The sequence below is a fragment of the Charadrius vociferus genome, unplaced genomic scaffold (assembly GCF_000708025.1).
Source record: "Charadrius vociferus isolate BGI_N301 unplaced genomic scaffold, ASM70802v2 scaffold311, whole genome shotgun sequence".
NCBI lineage: Eukaryota > Metazoa > Chordata > Aves > Charadriiformes > Charadriidae > Charadrius > Charadrius vociferus.
In genome coordinates, this window is record NW_009646965.1 from 901,892 (window position 1) to 910,354 (window position 8,463).

The following is an 8,463-nucleotide window of genomic DNA, read 5'->3' on the forward strand; positions in this document are numbered from 1 at the left end:
ATCACATGAGCATTTTTTCTTTTGATTCACATAGTTTCAGATGCCCTGAACTCCATTCAAATTCAACTCCATGCACAGAGAAGCCAAGTTTCACCAGGACTATGACTGAAATCATACATTTCTGGGAACATCACAGTTTCTACAGAAAACCTTAAACTGACCCCATTTCTGTCAAATCTGGCTAGAGATTCATCAAAAAAGTTCACAAACTCCTTAACAAACCTGAGTAAAAGCTCAGTCTTGGCTCTTAATGATATCCACATGAGTCGTATTGCTGACAGCAGAGGCAGCAGGATTGGGATCCCAGTTAATTAACCTCCACGTTTTACACTGTGTGCAGAAAACATTTCACACAATTCCACCTGTCTCAATCAACTGGCTCAATTAATAAAAACAGGTCTGGGAAGATGCTCCCACTGGATTTTTGGCAGTATCTTTGGCTTGTCTGCATTCTCTACTTGTGTGACTGGAAGGAAATCCTGTTGATTTCATTTTCATCTTTCTCTCTCAATTTGAAAAGAGAATCTATGATTTTCCGTCATTTCCACTTAGATAGAAATATGTTGTGAAAGGTAATTTTATTGCTGAGAAATAATCTTCCTAATGTCAGCCATTATTTCACTCTCAGTGTGACAACTAGGGTAAGTGTTGGAAATCACTGTATATTTCAGCTAGAGTATCTTGACAACACAAACGAAGAAGAAAAAGGTAGTCTTTTTGTTAATGAAAACTGCACTGTTATTTTGGTCTATAATGGAGAGATTCATGTAAATGATTGCCTGTCGTCTATACTAAAGAAAAATAGTAAAAAAAAAAATAAAATTCAGCAAGCAGGAGAAGCAGTTTCCTTCCTTCCTCCTTGAATTTGCTCTTATCATCTCTACTGTAATCAGCCCTTTCACAATATTTTGCCTCTGATATAATGCTCATAGGCTCCCTTAGTAAAATAAAACAAAATCCATCACCAGACCAGGGCTACCACCTTTGCAAAAACTAGGGAAACTACTGAAATTTTAGCCATTCACTGGTATAACATTATCCTATTTATAGATCTATAGGCATTTGGTATGTAATATTATACAGTAAAATCATCCTAGCCCACACCTCTATCATTAGCACAACCACCTTTTTGTCGATTCAAAGTGAAGGATTCCTTCCTCTGGGGATGGAGGGACAGATGATATCTCCTACTGCTATCGTCCCCCAGGACTCTTCTGCAGTGCCACGTTTCCCCCCTTCCTCCACCGTACCTGCAGACAAAAGTGTTGTCCTACTATGTCAGCACTGAAGTTCAGAGACAGAGAGAAAGAAACATGTTAATAAAGATGCATTATTTGATGTTTTTTACCCGACTTGAAAGTTGGATAAAGAAGAAATTTCCCAATTTTTTTGGTGGCCCACTCCCTCTCCATACCAAGTGAACAAGGACATTTTTTTCCTAACTCCCTAAACTAGTTTTCAATTAGCTTTAGAAATCAGGTCTGCAAAGTCCAAGCAGCAGAGAAGGTTATGAGGAAACTGAAACCACAGGTGGACTGTCAGTGGGTAAAACTGACAGTCCCTCCAGCATCTTCACTAAAGATGCTTCAGTATCTCAGAGCTCTGCCTACTTCCTACATCAATTACTGTTCTTGGTAATTTATTCATGTCTTAAAATTCTAGGTCATCAGATCTGCCCTTTGCAATCATGTTACAATCTCTTAAATTTACACTTTGCATTCAAACAGAGAATTTCTGATGAAGTTTTTCAGCTTGATTTTCCAACTGTCCAGAAACTCCAGATAGTGCTTCAGCAGATGGAATATATGAAATTTTTGCTTCTCAAATTTGTAGATTGAAGTGATGAATGGTATTACATATGGGCAAAGCTTACTCATACAAGTAGTCTTTTCTAATGGAAATAGCTTCATTTAAGAGGGAGTGAGCAAAGAATTTGCCAAATTGGATGAGAATTCCCTGAATCTATTCCTGGTATGGATCTAGCTTGCTTTTCACTGCCTGATGAAGAAAAACAAGTGAAAACAAATTAAGGAACACTTCTAGAATTTTAAGAGATTGAGGGACACAGATCGATGGACGGCAGTGAGTCACTGCATTGCAGTTCTGTAGAATAGCAAGAAGGCCCCAAGCCCTCGATTTCAGCTAAGTGATCCTGAGTTGCCCACTGGGGAAAAGACAGAACAAACCCACCCTGGTTTAGCTCCCTACCTAACAATGCTGCCAAATACATATATTACCTATGAAAAGCACAACGTAGGACAATGAAAATGCAGCAATTTCATTTGAAGAGTTTGGATCAGCTCTGCTAGCAGCTTGTTGATGAGGGTAAGGCTGTCAGGCCCCTTGCTTTGCTTTCCAGACACCGTTTTGTTGCTGGGGCAGTGAAAGGTACTGGACAGATTGACCAGGTGAGGGAGGGAAACTAAGATTTCTGCTCTGATTCTTGTTAAGCTATTTCCATAGCTTAACACGGTTTGCTTTCCTACATGCAAAACAAAAGCACACCATCTGAAAAATTGTGGGCAATAACATGGGAGCATTTCCCCGCCCCAGACAGCTACACAGGGAGAAGGTCCACTTTATCCTATCAAGACTGTTTCCTCTCCTTATGTTTTACTGCAGCAGTATTAGGAGGCAGGCAGGGATCTTGTTACTCTTTACTAGCTGTAGTTTTTTCCCTGTCAAAGTCTTGCATCAAATTCATGTGTCTATACTAATTTTAAAAGCAGAGACAACCCCTTTCTTCAAAGCACCACTCTTCCCATTGAAGAACTACGAAAAGCCTGGTAGGACTAAACACCACTCCTCTTGCACAGAAATGAACATTAAGAGGTCTTCCATAAGCTGTCAGAGACTGCTGATGTCCAGAAGATTTCCTAAGGCCCTGAAAGTAAAAGTTTGAATCTCTACCTCTGCCCAAACATGCACGTGGCTCCTGAGCTCAGGAGTGGCCTAACAGATAGGGAATTTCCCATAGAAATAAGAATTTATAACAGAGACAGGTAAAGATCCACAGTTTGCCTCGGGCTATTTTCCAGCATCAACAGGCTGCATCTGTAGGGACATGTATCTAAATTAGGGGAGCCTTTGTAACAGGAACGTAACAACGAGACACAGAAAACCTCCATCAAAGCGGGACATTCATGGAGGGCTGAGGCATCCCATGGGAAACCCACATGCAGTCCATCAACATGTGCATCCTCCACAGCCTGGCTGGAGCTGCCTGCCCAAGAACGGAGACCCTCTGCTTGCTGCCTGCCTGCACACACACAGTTGCCCGCCTGGAGTCTGAATGTAGGGAAACAACTCATTTGCTTTTCTGCAATTTAACCCAAGCATCCCAGCCTGAAGGAAATAAAATTCGCTATTTCCAGTCCCTCAGGCTTCCTGCCCCTCTTCTGCTGTAGGCAGCATCCCTGTTCCCATGCCAAAGGTGTGCCCTCCCTCTCTCCTCTCTGATCTGCAGCTTTTTGCTGTCACCAGTTGTTGCAGACTAAGGAATCGGCCTCAAATGGGGAGGCAATTCAGTCTTCCAACTAACCCTTCAGCAGCAGTAATTTTAGGATGCACGTGGCTCTGAACAGACCCACAAACCAGAAATTGTAGCTACAGACAGAGCAGCAATGACCCATGCACGTGCCACACCACTGCTACCTTGTACAGAGCAAGCTTTCCCCTCATAAAAACACTTGTGTTCTGTCCTCTTCGCCATCAGGAGTACAGTAGGAAAGTGGGCCATGAAAATACATTCTCATTACATCATTTGAGGAAAATGCAGATTTAAAGCAATTAATAGCAAGCTACCAGATTTAGGTGTCCCAGGCATTCTTGGGAGATGAATTTAAACCTCACACTCAGGCACGTCTGTGTGGCAAAGTTAAACCAGCACGGACAAGGGCTGATATATTCTGTACAGGAAAGTCCTTAAGTACTTAAGCCAGCAGTGGAAAAGGCTTTCCCAAAATATATTCACTGTTGAGATTAAGTGGTATTTCTTGAGGTTCACATTTCAGTCAGAACAATAGTACCAACAGTCAGAACAAGCCTTTATAAACTGAGCAGATCTAGAAATATATGGGCAAATTTTAGCTTTCCTATAAAATTAGATAAGGAAGAAGGACAAAGGGAGCAAAGGCCTCAGCTCCCTTTGAAATTCCACGGGAATTAGTTACCCAGCATCATGCTCTGAAATTTCATCAATTTTTTTTCAGCTTCTTGGGATTTTAATTTTTTTAAAATATATTTTGAAAAACAACAGCCATTTTTACAAACCCTGTCGGGGGGGCAGGATTCCTTCATATTAGGAGTACAGAAAAACCTCCAACACCATCCTGCCTGTCTGAGACAAAATCTATTTCTGCTCAAAATATTTGCGCTCAGGAGAGGTTACTCCACAGCACAGGAGGCAGCAGAGCACAGTCCTCTGCCTCTGACACCAGCTGACTCTTGAAGTCCCTGTCAACTCAAGGCAACCTGCTGGGTTTGGCAGCACTGCTTGCTGGTGACATTTGTCGGCAGCCAGTCTTCCAGGACTCACAAAAAAATAAACCAAAATATATATGCTATATATGATGACCCAAACCCATGAAAGGGTTTGGGGACCATTTTTAGGGACAAAAAGGGGGTTTAGGGACAAAGGATTACTATTCACTACTTGTTTATATAAAATCCAAGCTCAGGCAGTTCATACTCATCCATATACAATGGAATGTAATTGCAGGGAGCAACTGTCTTATTTTTTCATGAGGCATGTTTATGTGTGGGTGGATAATGGGCACAACAATGGGTTGGCTGGGATTGGTAATAGAATACTTTGCAGGTATGGCAAAAAAACTAAAACACAGCAATTACCAAGGTCAGTTTGCTGTTCCTCAGAACAAAGTCTTTATAAGCCACCCAGAGAATTAAAAAGCAACCAACAGTGTTTGGCACCTGCATAATGGAGGGACTATTTCAGGAAGGGTATTTGTTCAGCATCTAACAAACAGGGCAGTGATTTGGGCTGGGGACATCTGGGTGCTACTGCAGTCTTATCGGTTGAAAAAGTTGCAATCTGCTGGACAAAAGTGTGACCAGGAAAATAAGCTAATTTTCACAGTAAATAATTTACTGAAAATTATTTGCTCAATGTCATACAGGGGCTTGCCTGTTCAGACCTTACAGATTAGCAATACTTTGTGGTCTTTGCAGAATCTTCAAATCCACTACTACAATGTTGGGGTTTTTTTAAAAAAAAGAGGGAGAGAGGAGGTTCCCCCACACACCTTTTTTTTTTTTTCTTTTTTTCAGAATCAACCATTTTCTTTGAAGGGAAAACAAAGCTAACAGGTTTGAAGGAAGGAGTTTTCACATTCTTTTTAGAAAGTCTATTTATGAGGAAGGAAAACTTACTTTTCAAGCCTATACTTAAACTTGAAAAAGGACTGCTGCCTAAAACTAGCCATTTGCCTACTTTCTCATGTTAATGTCCTGTTTATAATTGACACCTTTACTGCCTACCTGTATATCAATTTCACTTCCCCAGAGAAAGAAAAACCAGATCCTGTGACTAGTGCACTGGATTGATAATCTAGCCTAATGCTGACAGATAAATGCACTAATTTTCTTCTGTGGTTGGCTCCACATTGCGGAGTAAATCTGCTTCTAACAACTGCCTCAATAGGCTCTGTAACCTGTCCAAAAGATGATGTCAAGTGCTACAAGGGCCTAGGGCTAGTATGGCAGGTAAGAGTTACCACTGGGATAAAGTTACAGGCGAGGTTTTGAATGAGAGGGTTATTTTAAATGAAAGCCTGGCTGGAAATACAAATTGCTTTTTAAAAAGTTGAAGAAATAAAGGAATAAAGAGCAACTCATATAATTGTGGAGTGTACATCTTCAGCATGAAAATCAGCAAGTTCCTACCAGAAGTTAGCTAAGGTATTGCAACCCCCAGGAAACCCAAAGAGTTTGCATTTATTATACTGGGTAGTGGTGCACAGGAAAATGGTGTGCCTTGCCCTGCCTTTGCTGGATTTGGTGGTATCACAGACTCTGGGTTCCTGTGGAGCACCAGGACCGTTACTTACTCAGGAGCAGCATCCAAGCCTCAACTGCCTTTCCCAAGAGCGGAAGGGTACTGGAACATACTGGTGCCTGCTCCCACCTCCTGTGCTGCAGGAAGCCTCCAGTGCAGGCAGGTACCAGGGCTGATTCTAGATGCTGTGCAGTCCAGACATTGGTGATAGTATCGACAGCTCACTGGAGGTATAAACTACAGACATTGATGGAGAACCAGAAGGCTTGGGGTTTTTTTTAAAATTTAGTTCCAATGAGGAAAAAAAAAAACAATGAAAAACAGACAACTTTTTTTTTTTTAATTCCCTGTCAAATATTTGGGTCATTTCTGAGAAAATGAGCAGCAACTGCAGAGCCAGGAAGGTATCAGTGTTGCTTTGCTCTTATTGGTTTTCTTGTAGAATTCCAGGATCACTATGTTGGTTGCTACCAATTTATAGCACTTCGACATTCATTTATCATTTTGACCAAAAGAGCAACTATGGTGGACATTTATTGATTCCCTCTTTGGAAAAGATCACAAGCAATAGCTTTTTAAATAAAAAGGGTCTTTGGGTTACACGGATAACCCTGGCACTGAGGGATACGTCTCTTACTCTGCTCTCATGTCTAAAATGTTCAATCATCTCCCACTCCCCTAACCTGAAACAAAAATAAAACCTCATTTTAATCACATCTTTTTCTCCTGATTTTCTCTCCCCACCTCCTGACCTTTCCATGTGAAGAGGATCACGCAGAACATTTCAGCTTTTCTTAGGCTAACTTTTGCTCACTTTGAATAGCACTTATATAGGTCAATAGCATCACTTCCCCTTTCGCCCCCCTCCCCATCACAGAAGAAATACAGGATCTGATCTTTTTAATGCGTCAGTTAACAGGATGCCTTTTTGTTTGTTTATAGCACAGAAAGTTTGATATTTAAATGAAACAAAATATTCAGGAGAGAGACAAACTTTACAGTCTCTGTTCTGGTTGGGGTTTTTTTTCATATTTGTACAGCACCAAGCACATCTGGCTCTGAGTAAGGCTCCTTAGTGCTATTTCAATACAAGTAACACTAACAGCAGGAGTACTCTGACCGCAAACTACAGGATTAACAATAGTAGCTCTACTCTCATCACAGAATACATTGAAATAATATGCCATATCAATAGTGTGTACTATAGCATGCACAAACCCCCCTGTACATCGTGGGTAAACTATAGTTCACCGATTTCACTGCTACAGAAAAATGCCAAAAAGGAAGCCAATGTCTGAACGCAGTGGGTCACCAGTTTGGTCATATTTTAATATATTATTGTTACGGTCACGAGGAGACAATTAAATGTGTGTAGGAGGTCACAGACAAAATATTCTCTGACAGCAACAGAGGTGTACATGTTTTGTACACTTTCTCAAATTTTCTACAACTAATATACATTTCTCTTCTGGGCTGCTTTTTTGTGTTTGTTTTGGTTTGTTTTTCTTCTTCTTTTCTGAATATTGCTCAATGCCCCTCTTTCCTGAGCAGAGGAAGCTAAAAGTTTTGGTAACATTTCAGGCTGACTGTCTTTTAATTCTGTATGACTATTCAGTGAATCCAATCCTGCTCCTGTGGAAGTTTAATGAGAGTTTGGGTACTGCATTCCCTGGGAACTGGATGGAGCCTCCAACTACTGACTTTGTAAGGCTTCAGCCATGCAAAACCCTGCTGGCACAAGTAACGCATAAGAGTAAAAATAAAAATTCTGCCTCTTTGAAATGTTTAACTACGGCTCATTTGTTAATACAGTAGTTGAAAGGTGAAAAAACACCCACTGATTCTGAAAAGTATGGAAACAGGTATTATTTGTTGGACTGTAATGCCTTCACTAGCTGTTAGCTTTGGAAATATTTAGACATAAATCAATTTTGTCCCAAAATAGAGTCCAAAAGAAAGAACTGTCAGAAACTGGAACAAAGTCCCGCATTGTGTTCTATAAAATACTTGTCGAGATTTTTCACTAGAGGGCACTACCACATCATCACCAAAAGGCACCAAGGACAAAGGACAAGAGTGGCCTAGTTGTTTAACTTGCACACTCTGCACAGGCTGCTTTATAGTTTGAGAAACAAATTTTAATCACATCACAGAAATTATTTTTCTTATAGTAGTAGGACTTCAGTAATCGGCTATATTATTAAACAACTAGTACATGCAGCCTTCACATCATAAAGTTCTGATTCTTCAGGCTGTAGAGCTCATTAAAAATAGTCTGCAGTGAGTTAGCAGTTCTCATCAAAACAATTCAAGGAGGCTGTATTTGGGAATTACGCTGCTGAATTAGCACAACAAATAAGGAATAATATGGGGCATAAGGCAAAGGAAACTTACACTTGGGCTGCTTCCTTTCTTTGTGTTCAGTGCTGCTCACAGGCACACTGCAC